The sequence below is a fragment of the Chionomys nivalis genome, chromosome 4, assembly GCF_950005125.1.
Source record: "Chionomys nivalis chromosome 4, mChiNiv1.1, whole genome shotgun sequence".
Classification (NCBI taxonomy): domain Eukaryota; kingdom Metazoa; phylum Chordata; class Mammalia; order Rodentia; family Cricetidae; genus Chionomys; species Chionomys nivalis.
The window spans coordinates 115472530-115487303 of NC_080089.1; positions in this window are offsets into that span (position 1 = coordinate 115472530).

Genomic DNA, 14774 nt, shown 5'->3' on the forward strand with positions numbered 1-14774 from the left:
ACTAGCTCTGTAGACCAGGCTGGTCTCGAACTCACAGAGATCCTCCTGCCTCTGCCTTGCTGGGATTAAAGGCGTGCACCACCACTGCCCGGTAACTTTTCATTTTTTTTAAAAGAAAGTGTGTGTACATGTGTGTGTGCGTGCATGCACACACGGATGTGAGGATGTGCATATTTCATACTGTGTGGAGAGCCGAGGATAACCCCAGGTATCAGCCCTCACCTTCTGCCTTGTTTCAGGTGGAATGCTATTCACTGCTGTGCACCAGTCTATGTGGCTTGTGAGCTTCAGGGGGTTCTGGCTCTGCACCTCCATTTTGCCTTAGTGTTGTGATTAAAGACTGTGCTGCCATGTCTGGCCTACATGTGTTGCGGAATTGACACTTGAGGAATTGATTGCTTGCCCAGGGAACCGTCTCCTCAGCCCTAGAATCCGTAATTTAAAAAGAATGGCTCATGGAAACACCTTCCAAAAGCAAAAATAATTTTCTCTGTTGAAGAGAACTTTGTCCTTTTTTTGCCTTAGGTTATTGCATATTGGGGGCATTACATGTGCATGTGTCCTGGTTTCCTTTTGATATTTCTCTTTGTATCAAAGAAACTGTTCAGCTTAATAAAATTGTTGTTCTGTGGTTTGTTTAATTAAAAAAAAAAAAAAAGGAGGATGGTGACTGTGACAATCAGCCAGGGCTGGCTCCAGGCTGGCCCTGTGTCCTCACCTTCCTGCAGAGACTGGTTGCAGCCTGAGGGTCCTTTCAGTTTGGAAATTCACAAAGACCCTGGGGCAGAGACTTACACGCTTGTGTGCTGACTTGCGCTCATGTGCCAGACCCTTCACAGTAAAGCCCTGAGTGTGCTGCACTGAGTCCAGGGCATGGCTGACCGCACACACGCTCTGGTTTCTCACCGTATGCTGGTTCGTGTGGACCCTTTCTTTCGGGTCTTTCAGGGCATGGCTGACCACACACACGCTCTGGTTTCTCACCGTATGTTGGTTCATGTGGACCCTTTCTTTCGGGTCTCTCAGGGCATGGCTGACCACACACACGCTCTGGTTTCTCACCGTATGTTGGTTCATGTGGACCCTTTCTTTCGGGTCTCTCAGGGCATGGCTGACCACACACACGCTCTGGTTTCTCACTGTATGTTGGTTCATGTGGACCCTTTCTTTTGGGTCTTTCAGCCAATCCACTGTCACATCAGCCTGTCGCCTTGTGCTCACGTCAGTCTGGGCGTCAAAAACGGGGACCTTTTTTTGTTTGTTTTTCGAGACAGGGTTTCCTTGTGTAGCCTTGGCTATGCTAGAACTCACTCTGTAGATCAGGCTGGCCTCAAACCCAGAGAGATCTGCCTGCCTCTGCCTCCCAAGTGCTGGGATTAAAGGCGTGCGCCACCACGGCCTAACTACAAAGGGGAATCTTCTATTTGCCAACTGTTAAGATTTCCTTGTTACAGTTTCTGCCCGTCTCCGACAAGTTCACATTCATGATGGTTCTGATTTATTTAGCCAACTGACATGTTAGCTGTGCCTCTCAGCTTTGACATTGCAAATTGAATAAACAGGCTTTCAGTGTGTTTGTTAAAAAAAAATCCAACACTGATGGAGACAGAAAAGGGAGATCCTGTTGGTACAGAATTCATTTTACATGGCATCCCCATATCGTATGTTCACCCATTTCATGTGATGCTGTGCTCTGATAATTTCTTTTAAGTTCATGTTTGTTTCTTTAAAAAGGAAAACAATGACTGGGCCCTGCTAATGTGCTAGAGGCAAACGCTTAGTGGAGCTGACTTCTTTCTGGGGTTCCCATGGAATCCTGCAGATAATCGCATTACCCAGCAAGTCAGCACAACTGAGCAAATCCTGTACTAGTACTAGTGTCCATGCTCTCCAGCGGGGACCCAGGAATGCTAGAGACAATTGAGGGGACCAGAGCAACGGGCTGTGAGGCCAGAGTTGAGCATCGCTGACCCTGTAACTTGGTCCCTCAGTCACCATGCTTTAGGCTCTGCTGAGTGCCGTCTCTGGCCTGAAGTGATCCTGCTGGTGGACAGACGGCAGGAAGGTGGTTGAGTGTACTGAGCAGAGTCCTGTGCGTGGCTTCTGCAGGAAGCCGAGCTAAAGTTAGATCTTCCAGCTGTGTGCAGGTGTGAAGCCCCACCCTCTCTCCTGCCCCTAACCTGGATCTCACAATGTATCTGTCCTTGTCCCCCTCCAGGCTCCCTTCACACAAGATGAAATGTCCTGCCTCAGCCACTGTCTGAGCCTTTCTATGGAGATGGCCTCTAGGACTGTAGGGGTGGAGGCAGTAGTGGGCAGTGAGCTCTAGACAGCTGGCTCCTGTTTGGTCATCAGGCAGCACAATGTTCTAGTTCCCTCCCGCTGTCCATAAAAGACCCCTGCCTTCCACCGCACCTGCTGTGCGTCCCTTCCCCACTCTCAGCCACCTTGGAGAGAACCTTAAACCCTTGCCAGCCATTGCTGACATGGGAAGGAGACCTGTCCTAGTCTGTGGACAGATGGACACTGGCTGTCCTGTCCCAGGTTAGTGGAGCCAGGACTGCGTGACGTCATTGTGTTCTTCTCCCTCCGTGAGTCTAAAACTCAACTGACACGGTAAATGTTTAGCTGTGATTGTGATCTGATTTCAGGTTGGTTTCCCTGCCTGTTAGGTAAGGAGATGGCTTAGACAGCCTCAAGGGAGCCTCCCAACCTGGTGCTTTTTAGCCACACAGGGCAGAGCCTTCCTGGGGAAAGGCCGTTCGTAGGGGTGGTTGGCAGAGGAGGCACAGTGATGCAGGTGGAGGCTGCGGGAGCCGAGTGGCTGAGGGCCTCTGAGGAGGTGTGAATGAGGGAGGCAGAGCAGGGCTGGTGTGGACAGCCCTGTCCCGGCCTTATCTCCTGTCCAAGACACCCTCTCCACACCCCAGCCCTGATAAGCAGGTGTGAGCCGTGGCTGCCTTGTGACAGGCCCTTCGGCAGGGAGGGTGGTGGTGGGGGTCCACTCCACTTCTGCACTCGGACGTCAGCATCTTTTTCCCCTCGCTCTTGTTTCCCTGCAGGACTAGGCAGGCCCAACGAAACGGCGTCATTCCTGACCCTCAGCTTTGACTCTTAAGATGTCTTTTTCTGCTGCCTGAGGTTCAGCGAGAAATACGTCTGCCCCGGATTTTTGGCAAACCGCCAGGGGGTATCATCCCATCCCCCACCCCCAGGGACTGTTCCTGCAATGACCCCTGTTGCTGGGCTTGGCACATTCAGCATTTCTTATCACCTCAATGACCGGTCCTCTTGTCTCCTCAGTCAGCTGCCAGCCAACTCCCAGCCACTCTGTCTGGGTCCACATTTTCCTCTAAGGCCCTAGCCGTTGCTCAGAAAGCCATTATCCAAGCCCAGGGAGTTGGCTCAGCATGTATCAAACCTGACAACCTCAGTTTAGCCCCCAGGATCCATACAGTAGAAGGGGAGAACCAGCCCTCATAAGTTGTCCTCTGAGCTCCACTTGTGCTATGACATGTACATGTGTGTGCATGCGTGCGTGCATGCTTACACACACACACACACACACACTATGAAAAAGATCAAGGCCCTTTGTTGGTAGGTTCATGAGAATGGACTGAATAGAGAAGTCTTATAGAAAGAAACAAGTTTGGAGCTCTAGAGAAGATGACACTGAGCCAAAGCCACAGGAAACCCTCAGGACTCAGGGTCTCTCCAGGCCCCTGTCCCCCTATGCTCTAAGCCCCCAAGGCTTAGGCTCTAAGCTGAGTGTTCACCTTCTGAAAGCCTCAGGTTTGAAGATTATCTTGATCTTTCAGACTGCAAACATTCTGCACCAAACGTCTGTGTGCTATGTGCATGTGTGTACGCACTCGTGCATGGGTGTCCGAGTATGCCCGTGCATGTGAGAGACTCATGCATGAGTGTCCACGTGTGTTCGTGTCTGTGTGTGTGTGTGAGAGAGAGAGACACACACACACACACAGAGAGAGAGAGAGAGAGAGAGAGAGAGAAAGAGAGAGAAAGAGAGAGAAAGAGAGAGAGAGAGACTTGTGCGTGGATGTCCATATGTATCCGTGTATGTGTGCATGAGAGAGGGAGAGGGAAGGAGGAAGAGGGGGAGGGAGAACATGGGAATGAGATCTGCTCTGAGTGCTCTGTGTGTGGCTCCATGCTCAGCTTTCTGCATGGCTCAGGACACAGTGCAGTGGACTGGCCAAGAGCACAGACTCAAGCCAGACAGGCTGGCGTGGTGTCCCTTCCTAGCTTTGTCATTTCAGCAGATAGGGAAGCTCGGGCAAGTAGCTTAATCACTGTGTGCTCTGTGCCCCTGTGTAAGCCGAAGCACCTGATTTTAATGGAGGTGGTGCTGTGTAAGACCACGTGAACACCAGGTGAATGCAAACAGCCCTCATGGCACATCCCATGTGACCTGGGCTACTAATAGTTTAGTACATTTTATTTTAATGTCACGTGCCTTTTATGCCAGCCGTCACTGTGTTTTACTTGCTTAGATTATCGTTTTGTGTTCATGTATGTACATAGCCTCTACATTACACATCCGTGAAACAGCATGTAATACGATGGCATACACATTCTTTTCCTGGATTATTTAAGAATATGTTGAAGATAATTGTTTCTGTCCCCTCTAAATTCCTCATTACCTGTTGGTAAAGGTGTACTCTTGCAAAGCCACAGTTGCCCAAATGAGGGATTCTAGCATTGATCCAACACTGTCATCTAGCCCATGGTCCCTGCTCACGCTCATCAGTCACCTGTGTCTTTTCTCCTTGATGTCTGTTACTCACTGTCCCCAGTCACCCATTGCATTGAGTCGTCAAGGACGTCCAGCCTCCTCCAATCTGGGGATCATCACCCGTTCTTTGTATGTCTTGCATTTGATGTTTTGAACAGCACAGGACAGCACTTTGGTAGAGTCCTGCTGCCCAGGTTCTGGTGGTCTCCGGCTGTGCATTTTGGGTAAGATTATTGTAGAGGTTATGCTGAGTATTTCTGACGTCAGGCTTAGTTTCAGTGGCATCTTCTGGGTCCTCTCTATACGGCTCCTTTTCCTTAGCACTTCATTATGGGGAGCTGCGTTGATATTCCGTTCTTTCCCAACTTTCCCACCGTTTCCACCCCTGGTAAGTTCCTACTTGGCCCGTCTGAGCTGGCTCCTGTGTCTTTTGATGTCTCCATCAGTTTCTTGGTACTTTATGTTCTGGCATAACACAATGTTCCAGGCACGCTTGGTGTCTTCTCTGCTTTAACCTGAACTAACCATTTTACCCAAGGAGTTCTAGTTCTTTTTAGTGGACAATACCGGAAACCAAGATTTAGGTGTTGAGATGGTGGTCGACTCTGGCGTGTCCCTGCTTCCGGCTGATGTTTCTATGTCTGTTTGTTAGCACGCGGTGGTGGGCGATAACTAAAACTGTAGCTTAGGAGAGGAAGGTAGAGGAAAGAGATGGCCATGTGAGGTTCCCCGTCCCCTGCTTCCCTTCCCTCTTCTGTCTTCATCATGACCTCATCTCCCTTCCTTCAAGCGTTCCCGTGGGCATTCCAGCTGTGGAACCCTCTGAAGCCTTTTCCCCGGCTGCATGTGTGCTATCAGAAGCAGACAACTATGTGACCTTTCTGTGTGAAGAGCCAAAGGCAAAGATAATTCCTGAGAAAGTTTGTGCTCAGGACAATCTGGTGACAAGGTGGCTGGGAAGACACATTTGGAAGGTTTCCACCTGGAAGTGTTCCTTTCTTCTGCATGAAAGTATTCAGACCCAAGCCCATGCGGCGGTTCTGAGAAGCAGCCAGGAGAGTGTCCATGCTGGCAATCACTCCCCTACCCACAGGTAGCAGGGACAGCGGAGAACGAAGGCCACTGGAAGGGTTTCCTTGTTATCTGTGAGATACGCGGGTAGCTGTGATTTCATCCCTGGTTAACTCTTTTGAGTTTGGACTCAGAGTTTCCTCTCTTCGAAGTCCCTGGCACACTAAGCCATGGTCCCTGGAACAAGTGGACAAGGACCCAGGAGGCTCTGGGAGGAAGGCTGTCTTCTGGGGAGACAGAGCTGGGCATCCACAGTAGATGCTCTCAACCAGGAGTCTTGTGTGGTGATGGAGGTCAGCAAGGGCCCAGCCTTGTTTCCCACAGGGCTCATGTTGAGTCTAGAGACACCCCAGTGTTGAGGTCGGACTTTGTGCGCCGACTGTAGCAGTCCACAGGAATCCTAGAGATGAAGTGAAGTGGGGCTCCCGGTCTCTCGCTGCCTGTCTTCTGCTGTGTGGTCTGTGCTGGACCCAAAGGGAGATGGAAGTACTGGTTAGACCTCACTCCCCCAGTGTGTGCGTGTGTCAAAGGGCACCTTGCAGCAGTCTCTGCGTTTCCACCACGTGGGTTTTAGAGATTGGACTTCAGGTCCTCAGGCTTAAAAGCAGGCACTTTTCCCAGCTGAGTCAACCTGATGGCCCACATTTTCTGAATTTTAAGACATGTGGCTGTGACTGTGTCTCAGGCTGGTTTCAAAATCATCATGTCGTCAGGCTGGCGTTGCATTTGTGGTCCTCCCGTGCCTACTTTCCAAGTGTTGGGCATGCATGGCAGTACCATGCCAATCTCGTGTGGCTCCTTGGTTGGCTAACAGAAGACGTTTGCACCTTTATGCGGTGTGATGAGGAGGTGGTTAAAGCGGCTCATGTCCCTTGTCACCAGGGCTGCACCTGTGCCGCCCCCAATAGGGAGCGCCTGTTGTGAGAGGCAGGGTCAGACAGAAGAGACTTCAAACCAGTTCTTAGACGGAATACGTCCCCAGTGGCTCACCAATTGCTCTTGCAGTCTCAAGGGGGCAGTTGGGGTAGAGGGTCTGCCAAGAAGGTAGTGAGGAGGTTACTGTAGTGTCTTTTCATCTATCCTAGGCCTAACCACCACTCTCTCCCTGGAGAGGCCGCTGGCTCATTTTCATCCACCGTTATTGTCTTGCACGATTCCTTTCGTAGACCCGAGGGTAGGTCTTGCCGAAGCACAGGCCTCATGAGCAGTCACGCCCCTCACCCCCATAAACGAAAGGATTTACAGCAGTGAATCTCCTCAGCAACTCCTTGTGCCTTGGGTCATCTTCAGGCTCCTCGCCTGGACCTCTCCAGCCGGCACCACCTCCTATCTGCTGGTTCCACCCACATGGGCCATGCTGCCCTTCTGGAATGGGTCATGTCTCCTCCACCTCAGAATCTCACACTCACTCTCTCGTCTGCCTGGAAATGCCCTCTTTAGGTGAGTTCCAACACGACACGTCACCCTGACTCTATCCCTGAATATTGTATCGGTTACTGTTCTCCTCGTGACCAAATACCTGGCAAGAAACCGTGTGCGGAATTGGGGAGCACTTACTTTTGAAGGTGCAGTCCCTCGTGCTGGAGAAGACGAGATGAAAACAGACCTGGGCAGATCAGGAAGCAGAGAAGGGAACGTTTGGCTCAGCGTTTTCCCCTTTTTCTTTTGTTCAGCTGGGACCCCAGGGGATAGGATGTGCCGATACAGTCAGGTGTTCCCTACCTCAGTTAAATCTTCTTTGGAAAAGCCCTCACAGTCACAGCCAAATTGTATCTTAGCAATGCCCAAAGTGTGCATTAACGGTTTGTTCCTTGGGCGCCCTCTGTGACAGCAGCTTCAAGCTGCTGGGCGGTTACTCATCTCCCTGACTTGATTGAGCTACGTAAGGACAAAAGCAAGCCTGACTTTACTCGTTGTTGTGAGATGCTCCAAACATATTTGCTCCGTGAAGAATGGGAAGATGCCTCAGTTTCCTCAGGGAGTTCCGTGTTTCAGACTTTATTTAGTGACAGGAGGGAGGGGACCCCTCTGGCTCTGGAGCCTCCAGGCACCCCTGGGGTGGTTGCTAATGCCTTTCCAGACAGTTGGGCTTCAGCCCCACTGCCCAGCACATTCCCACCCTTCCTTCATCTGTCATGGTCTCTGTAGAAAAGAAAACGCCTTATCGGCCTGGCAAGGCAGGCAGGGGCAGATGTGTGGCCTGGCGGCCCTGACCTCCCTGATCTCCAGCTGGGAAGGACATTGTTTTTCAGTGCCTCTGAGGCTAGAGCCCGTAGGCAGTGGGTACTGAGGGTGGCACTCAGGAGGTAGCTGGGGAAGAACAGGGTGTGGGGGGTGCCAGGGTGCCAAGAGAGTCCTGATGGGGAGCTATGGCTGAGCAGGGCTGCCCACAGTCAAGGAGGTGACGATGAGCATGGAGAGCATGTTTAGTGGAGATGAAGGGCTGGGAGGGGGAGGCAGAGGTTGATCTCTCCCCTGCCTAGCCCTGTCCCTTGCCCTCGGCTTCCTCATCCTTCTGTACCTCAGCCTGTGGGTGCCTCTGCTTCTCTCTGGCTTGATCATCTAGAGCTTCTGAAGCCCCCGCCTTGGAATGCCTTCCTTCTGCAGGCTACCCATGCACCCCAGCACCCCATCTCCACTCCTCCCTCTCTGGCGGCTTGGGCTCTGCTAAGCTGCATGTCCTCTCGTCACCTCGCCTCCATGTCTGTGGCACCTGGCACCAGCCCCAGTTCTGCCCGTGTTGGTTTCCTACGCAGCTGCCCTCCTTCCCACCCCACGGCCCCAGAGGGAGGAGACCCAGCCAGAGAGACACTTAAATTGGGGTTCAGGTTTCCTGTAGAAGTCACATGGGTCCCCACAGAGCAGGGGATTGACTAGAGGAAAGACGTACATGGTGGACTGGCAAGCGTGTGGAGCCTACAGGGTTGGAGGTCAGACCTTGAAAGGCCATTTTACTTCCTCCAATGCCTTCTCCTCCTCCATTACTCATGGAGGAACTGAGCCCTGGGCCATCTGGGGATCAGGTGATGAAGTCAATTTCTTGCTGCTTTGTGAGCATAGCTCTAGTCCTTCCTGCTGGCATGACTGCTGGGGGTGGCTCTGGGCCATGGAAGGGACCTGTTGGGTGTGTCACTAAACAATAATTCTGGAACTCACTGGGTGGGTGGCACTGTTTTGGAGGCTCTGCTCGAATAGCTCTCTACCCTCTCTCTGTGAGACAACCATTTTAGCAAGGAAGAGCCACCCAGGAGCTAGCCATGATCATCACCACACTGGACGTTCACAAGGTGCTTACATGATCTGGGGATTGCTGTACTTTCCTGTGTGTGAGCAGAAAGAGTCACGCACACCCTGTTCCACAGGTGAGGAAGTAGAGACAGATCATACAGCAAGCCCCAGCACAGCCACAGAACGCTGTCTCACTTGGGGAGGCTGTTACTTCCAAATGATGCTGAAAGTGTCTGTGTCTCTATAGAAAGTTCCCGAAACAGTGGCAGGGTTTCACCAAAGATAGAACAGCCAATCACTGCATGAAAAAAAGCTCAGTCATTAGCACCGAGGAAATTAAAATTCAAAACGCTGAGATAGAAAACAAAAACCAGGCTGGGTGGTGGTGGTGCATGCCTTTAATCACAGCACTCTGGAGGCAGAGGTAGGTGGACCTCTGTGAGTTCAAGGCCAACCTGCTCTACAAAGTGAGTTCCAGGACAGCCAGGGCTGTTACACAGAGAAACCCTGTCTTGAAAAACCAAAAGGGGGAAAAAAAAGAAAAATGAAAAACACCCCACAACCTCATCCCTCAAAAAACAAACAAACAAACAACCAAAACCATTTATGATCTGTGTGTGATGATCACACCCTTAAGCACAGCTCTTGGCAGGGGCAGGTAGACTGAGACTAGCCTAGTCTCTAAAGTGAGACCCCCATCTCCAAAACAAGCCAGCAAACAGTTACAGAGAGAGACCCACGCAAACAGGTAATGCTAACAGAAACCCAGAGTTACAACCTGGACTGTGAGGGCTAGGGGGGTGGCTGGGTAGTAGAGGCGCATGCCTCCAACCTGATGATGTGAGTTTAACTGACTCCTACAAGTTGTCCTCTGACCTCCAGATACCCAGCTATACACACACACACACACACAATATAAAGGCAGAACTGTTAAAAAGGGTGAATTCTATTGTGTGTAAATTATACCTCTCTAAAGAAATCTAATTTGAAAACAGTGGACTGTAGAGGGGAGAAGACAGGATGGTCGCTGTGTCACATTATCATGACAAGAATGGAATCTATAAAATGACTTGGAGACTGAAGTGGATGAGCCTGAGTCCCTCAGAAAGCATTCTGGGCAGAGGATCAGCCAGTGCGGAGGCCTGAACCAGGGGTGCTTGGAAGCCAGCAAGAGAGATGTATGGCTGGGTACAATAGAAAGCCCAATAAGGGCCAAGCAGGAGGTGGGGAGCCATGCCTACCATGCATGACCACAGTGGGGGGTCTAGAGAGTTCCAGCGAGCATGGGTATGAGCAGAGAAGGCTGTGTTATCCCCTGCTGACGGATAGACTAACAACCAGGAACAAGAGCCTGTTAGGAGGCCACTGGGAGAGTAGAGAGCACCATGGTGGCAGCAGAGGTGTTGAGAACCGCCTGGACTTGGGATGTGCTCTGAAGGCAGAGCCAACAGGATTTCCTGCCGGATTGGATGTGGGGTGTGAGGGAAAGAGAGGAGGTATGGATGCCATCAGAGTTTTTGGCCTAGGAAGCTGGAAATCCAGCTGGGCATCCCCGTGGTGGACACTCAGTGGTTTTAATTGTCTCCTGGGGCTGACCTGTGGGTGAGGTCAAGGCAAATGGAGGCTCAGGTCAGCCCCCCTCCTGGCTCTGTCCTTGGGATGGGCTGTGCATCCTGGTTATCCCATTACACTTTATTTATGGCCTCATTGGCTTTGTCATTTCTTTGTCTCCTGTCTTGGGTGAAGGCTATAAATGTGATGGATTGGTACAGGATGCGGGAGGCCCAATGATCCCTGCTAAACTGGCCTCTTCTCTTGGGTCTTGCAGTGTAGACGGGGGCTGGCTCTGACTGTCCAAAAGAGGGGTGTTCCCCTGACAGGGTGAGTAGTGGACAGATGATTTCCAAGCAGAGATGGCTTTAAAGACAGATCCTGGAGGCAAGCCTAGCCCTGCTCTGCTCACACCAACATTACACAGTGCCCCACATACTGCTGGGCACAGGTTGGGACAGATAGGACAGGACACACTGCTGGTCAGCCAGCCCACATCCGGGCTTCTGCTGGGACCTCACACGCTTCTCAGGCATCCGAGCCAGCCTGTCTCTCCACAGAGGCTGCGGGTGGGTTGTTTCTTGTCAGCAGCAGGTGCCTGGCAGCTGCCCAGGATGCCAGCCCTGTGAGCTGGCATGGGAGGAAGTGCTTGTTAGACTGGCTGTTGCTCACACTGGGCTCAGGCTGGCTCATCTCTCACCGCTGTTACCCAAGGTGGCTTGGGTTACCCACGAAGACTGATGCTGGCTGCTTGGCCTTAAGGCCCCTGTAAGACACCCTGCACCTCAGAGAACTGGGCAGCTGTCACCCTCTGTCATTCTGAGCAAAGTCCTCCAGCACCCTGTCTGCTCGAAGTCTCCCTGGATTCTTTGTTGTCCTCCATTCCTGGGAAAATGCAGAGGCTTGTGGCCTAAGAGGGTTTGGGACGGGAAGCCTGAGATTCATTCCTGACATTTTGGATATAGGTGAATCCCTGCAGGTGGAGATCCCGCATAGGCTTGTATCTGGCTTTCTTCCAGAAAAATGCAGAGCGGAGGTTAGTACTGCCGGGACGGGGGCAGCTGGAGACCTCGGGAGCAGGCAGGGTTCGAATGGAGTGGGCCAGGTGAAACCACACGGCAGGTTATGATTGGCCAGGCTGCTGAGTCTGCAGTATCCGCACACCTCATTGTGCTGGGTGCCAGGACTATGGCTGGAGTCAGGGCTGAACAAACAGCCCGGCCTGGCCTGCTGCAGCCTTTAGTCTGGTCAGAACACTGGGGGAAGGGCACAGGGCACTGTGGCAGCACAGATCCTGAAAGAAGCCAGAGTTGGGAGGTTCCCCTGAGTCCATTAAAGATCTCTGTCACACCCTTGCCTTGCCCTTGGTCACCTCCCTCATTGTGGCCTCTGCCTCTAGGAGGGCCCAGGCATATTTCTCCCTGCCCCTCCCCACCTCCTGGACACTGAGTCTAGTGGCTGTCAGGGCTCATGGTGGAGGGTTGATGGCATGGGGCAGGGCAGCTGCCAACGCTGTGGCCCTGGGGCGAGAGCTGACGTCTGTCCAGGAGCATCTCTGTCCCTGCCAAGGGCTGAGATTCTCGGCTGCATGCCTTTCCCCTTGACACAGGAGCTGGCATCTGCCACTCACAATCATCCACTACTCAGACCCCAGCCTCACCCCCAATTTGGCCCGGTGACAGCTGTAACATTTTAGTAGGCACAGGCCTCCTCTTGCAGCCTCGAGCCCGGTCCAACCACAATAACACTCTTCAAGACAGGTGAAGGCTTACCTCAGGGAGCTGGGGAAGGCTCCACATAAAAGAGATTAAGAACCCCAGACTTGGCCGGGCGGTGGTGTCGCATGCCTCATGCCTTTAATCCCAGCACTCCGGAAGCAGAGGCAGGCGAATCCCTGTGAGTTCGAGGCCAGCCTGGTCTACAAGAGGTAGTTCCAGGACAGCTAGGACTATTACACAGGGAAACCCTGTCTCGAAAAACAAAAACAAAAACCCCCAAACCCCAAAACAAACAAACAAAACCCTGACTTCAAGAACAGTGAGAGAGGATCTAGTCTGAGGTACTGGGTATCCCTGGAGTGTGGGAGGGAGAAGGCCTGTACAGCCCTGTGGTGGGGCAGCAGCCTCAGACTACTTTCTTCTCCTGAACTCTATATTGGTGCTGACCTTCCACGCCCAGCCCCTGAGGGAGGGCTCCAGGACTCAGCGGTGAGGAAAAAACATGAACCCACTCCTGGTATTTCTCTCAATTCTTTTTCAGGACATATGTCTGTGAACCACATGCGTGCCTGGTGCCACAGAGCTCAGAAGAGGGCGTAAAATTCCCTGGAACTATACTACAGTTACAGATAGTTGTGAGCCGTTGTGTGGGTTCTGGGGATCAAACCCAGGTCCTTAGGAAGTCACGGCTCCTAACCGTACAGCCATCTCTACAGTCCCTCTGGTATTTCTTTTAAATTCTGTCCTGTGGAAATTTTCATGAGACATTTATTTGCCGTCCCCTGGCCGGGACCACACAGACACTCCCCTGAACTTTCTACATATGTGAGACGGGCTCCACTAAGTCACATGTCCCCACCACACAGGATGCCATGGGGCTTTGGGTTCTGATGCAGATTAAAAAGCCGGTTGTGGCCTACTGGCCTAGGATGTGGACTGCCCTTTGAAAGGCCCTGGTTGGCTGGAGGGAAGCCAATGAAGGTGACCAAGGGTGACCAGCAGTGTCAGGATGGCAGATTATCGTCTTTCACATGGGATCACTTATAAGGGAATGTCACTCAGACCCCTTAGTCTTGTCGAGGGTGGACAAAAGTCTGAGAAAGTCAAGCTGAGGGTTTCTGTGAGCAGGTTCTTTGGAGAGTCTTATTAGTGTTCTGTGTCCAGAACCCTGGGCCTTCTCTTGAGGAAGGGCCTGGGCGACAGGTGTGTGCTGCCTCCTAAACCCAGGCTTTCCGAAGGAGGCTTCTGGAGGCTTCTTGGGGAACTGTGATGTGTCGGACACAGAGGACAGGGCCTTGCTGGGCAAGCTCAAGTACATGGTGATTATCTTGGCAGGGGGCTGGGTGGTCCCACGGGTACCTAAGGATCACCAGGGATCGTGACAAAGGAGCATCTCGTGGGAAGCCGCAGAAGGCACAGCCTGGTCCTCCTCACAACCCACAAAAGTGTCCCTAACTCTACAGCTGGCCTGGAGAAGGCACGCAGCCACTCTGCCCCTAGCACTGGGCATGCTCACGCCAGATTGAGACCCCAAGGAAAGTGACGGTAGTCTACTGTTCCCCAGGCAGAAATGCCACAGCCTCTGCTTCTTCTCACCCAGGCTCAGGGAGGGGCTTCCCACTGAGCGAGACAGCGAGCTGCAGCGAGGGCCAGTGAGACTCCGTAGGCATCTGTAGAGAGGGATCTGGAGAGGAAGCTTCAGGATGAGGGCCTGTGGGGTGGGGAGCTGGGGCATATCAGGGAAGGCTCCCAAAGAACACTCCTGACCCTGAGAAGAGCGAGGGCTGTTCTGGGTAGAGGGAGCAGCAGCTGGTGAGGCAGGAAGGAAGAGCCCGGAGCCTTGAGGGCTGGAGAGATGTAGTTACAGAGGTCAGTGGGGCCAGAGCCCTTGATCCAGAGGTAACAGAAGCCACAGAGCAACTTTATGCGGGGTTAGTTGTCTTGGACTAAAATATCACCCTGGTCACTGAGGGAAGAATGTGGAGTGCATGAAGTTAGCCAAGGAAATGCTTGGTGGTCTCCAAGAGGCAAGGCAGACTCTCTAACCTAACAAGGAAGACAAGTGAGAACTGAGCAGTGGAATTTTGGAGCCACTGAAGAGATGGGGCCCCCAAGGCTTGGACGAGGAGTGTTGGTATCAGTGTGGGCATTAAAGATGGCATTAATAGACCTGGGGCGAGGCAAGGGAGTTGAGTTCAGCAGTAGGTGGTTCTGGTGGGAAGGTCTAGAAACACAGAGCAGACTGCTGAAAGAACACACCTGGCTGGGGCTCAGTACAGAGGTCCTGGCTTCTTCAGAGCCACATGGTCCACTTTTTCTGGGAGGGTGCAGGGATGGGAAGGCACAGCCGAGAGCCCGGAGGAGGCAGGACAACAAAAGAGAAAAGCAAACCCAGTCCTGCAACCCAAGGGTCCGATTATAAGGTCCCGAGGGCCGCTAAAGGCACAGAG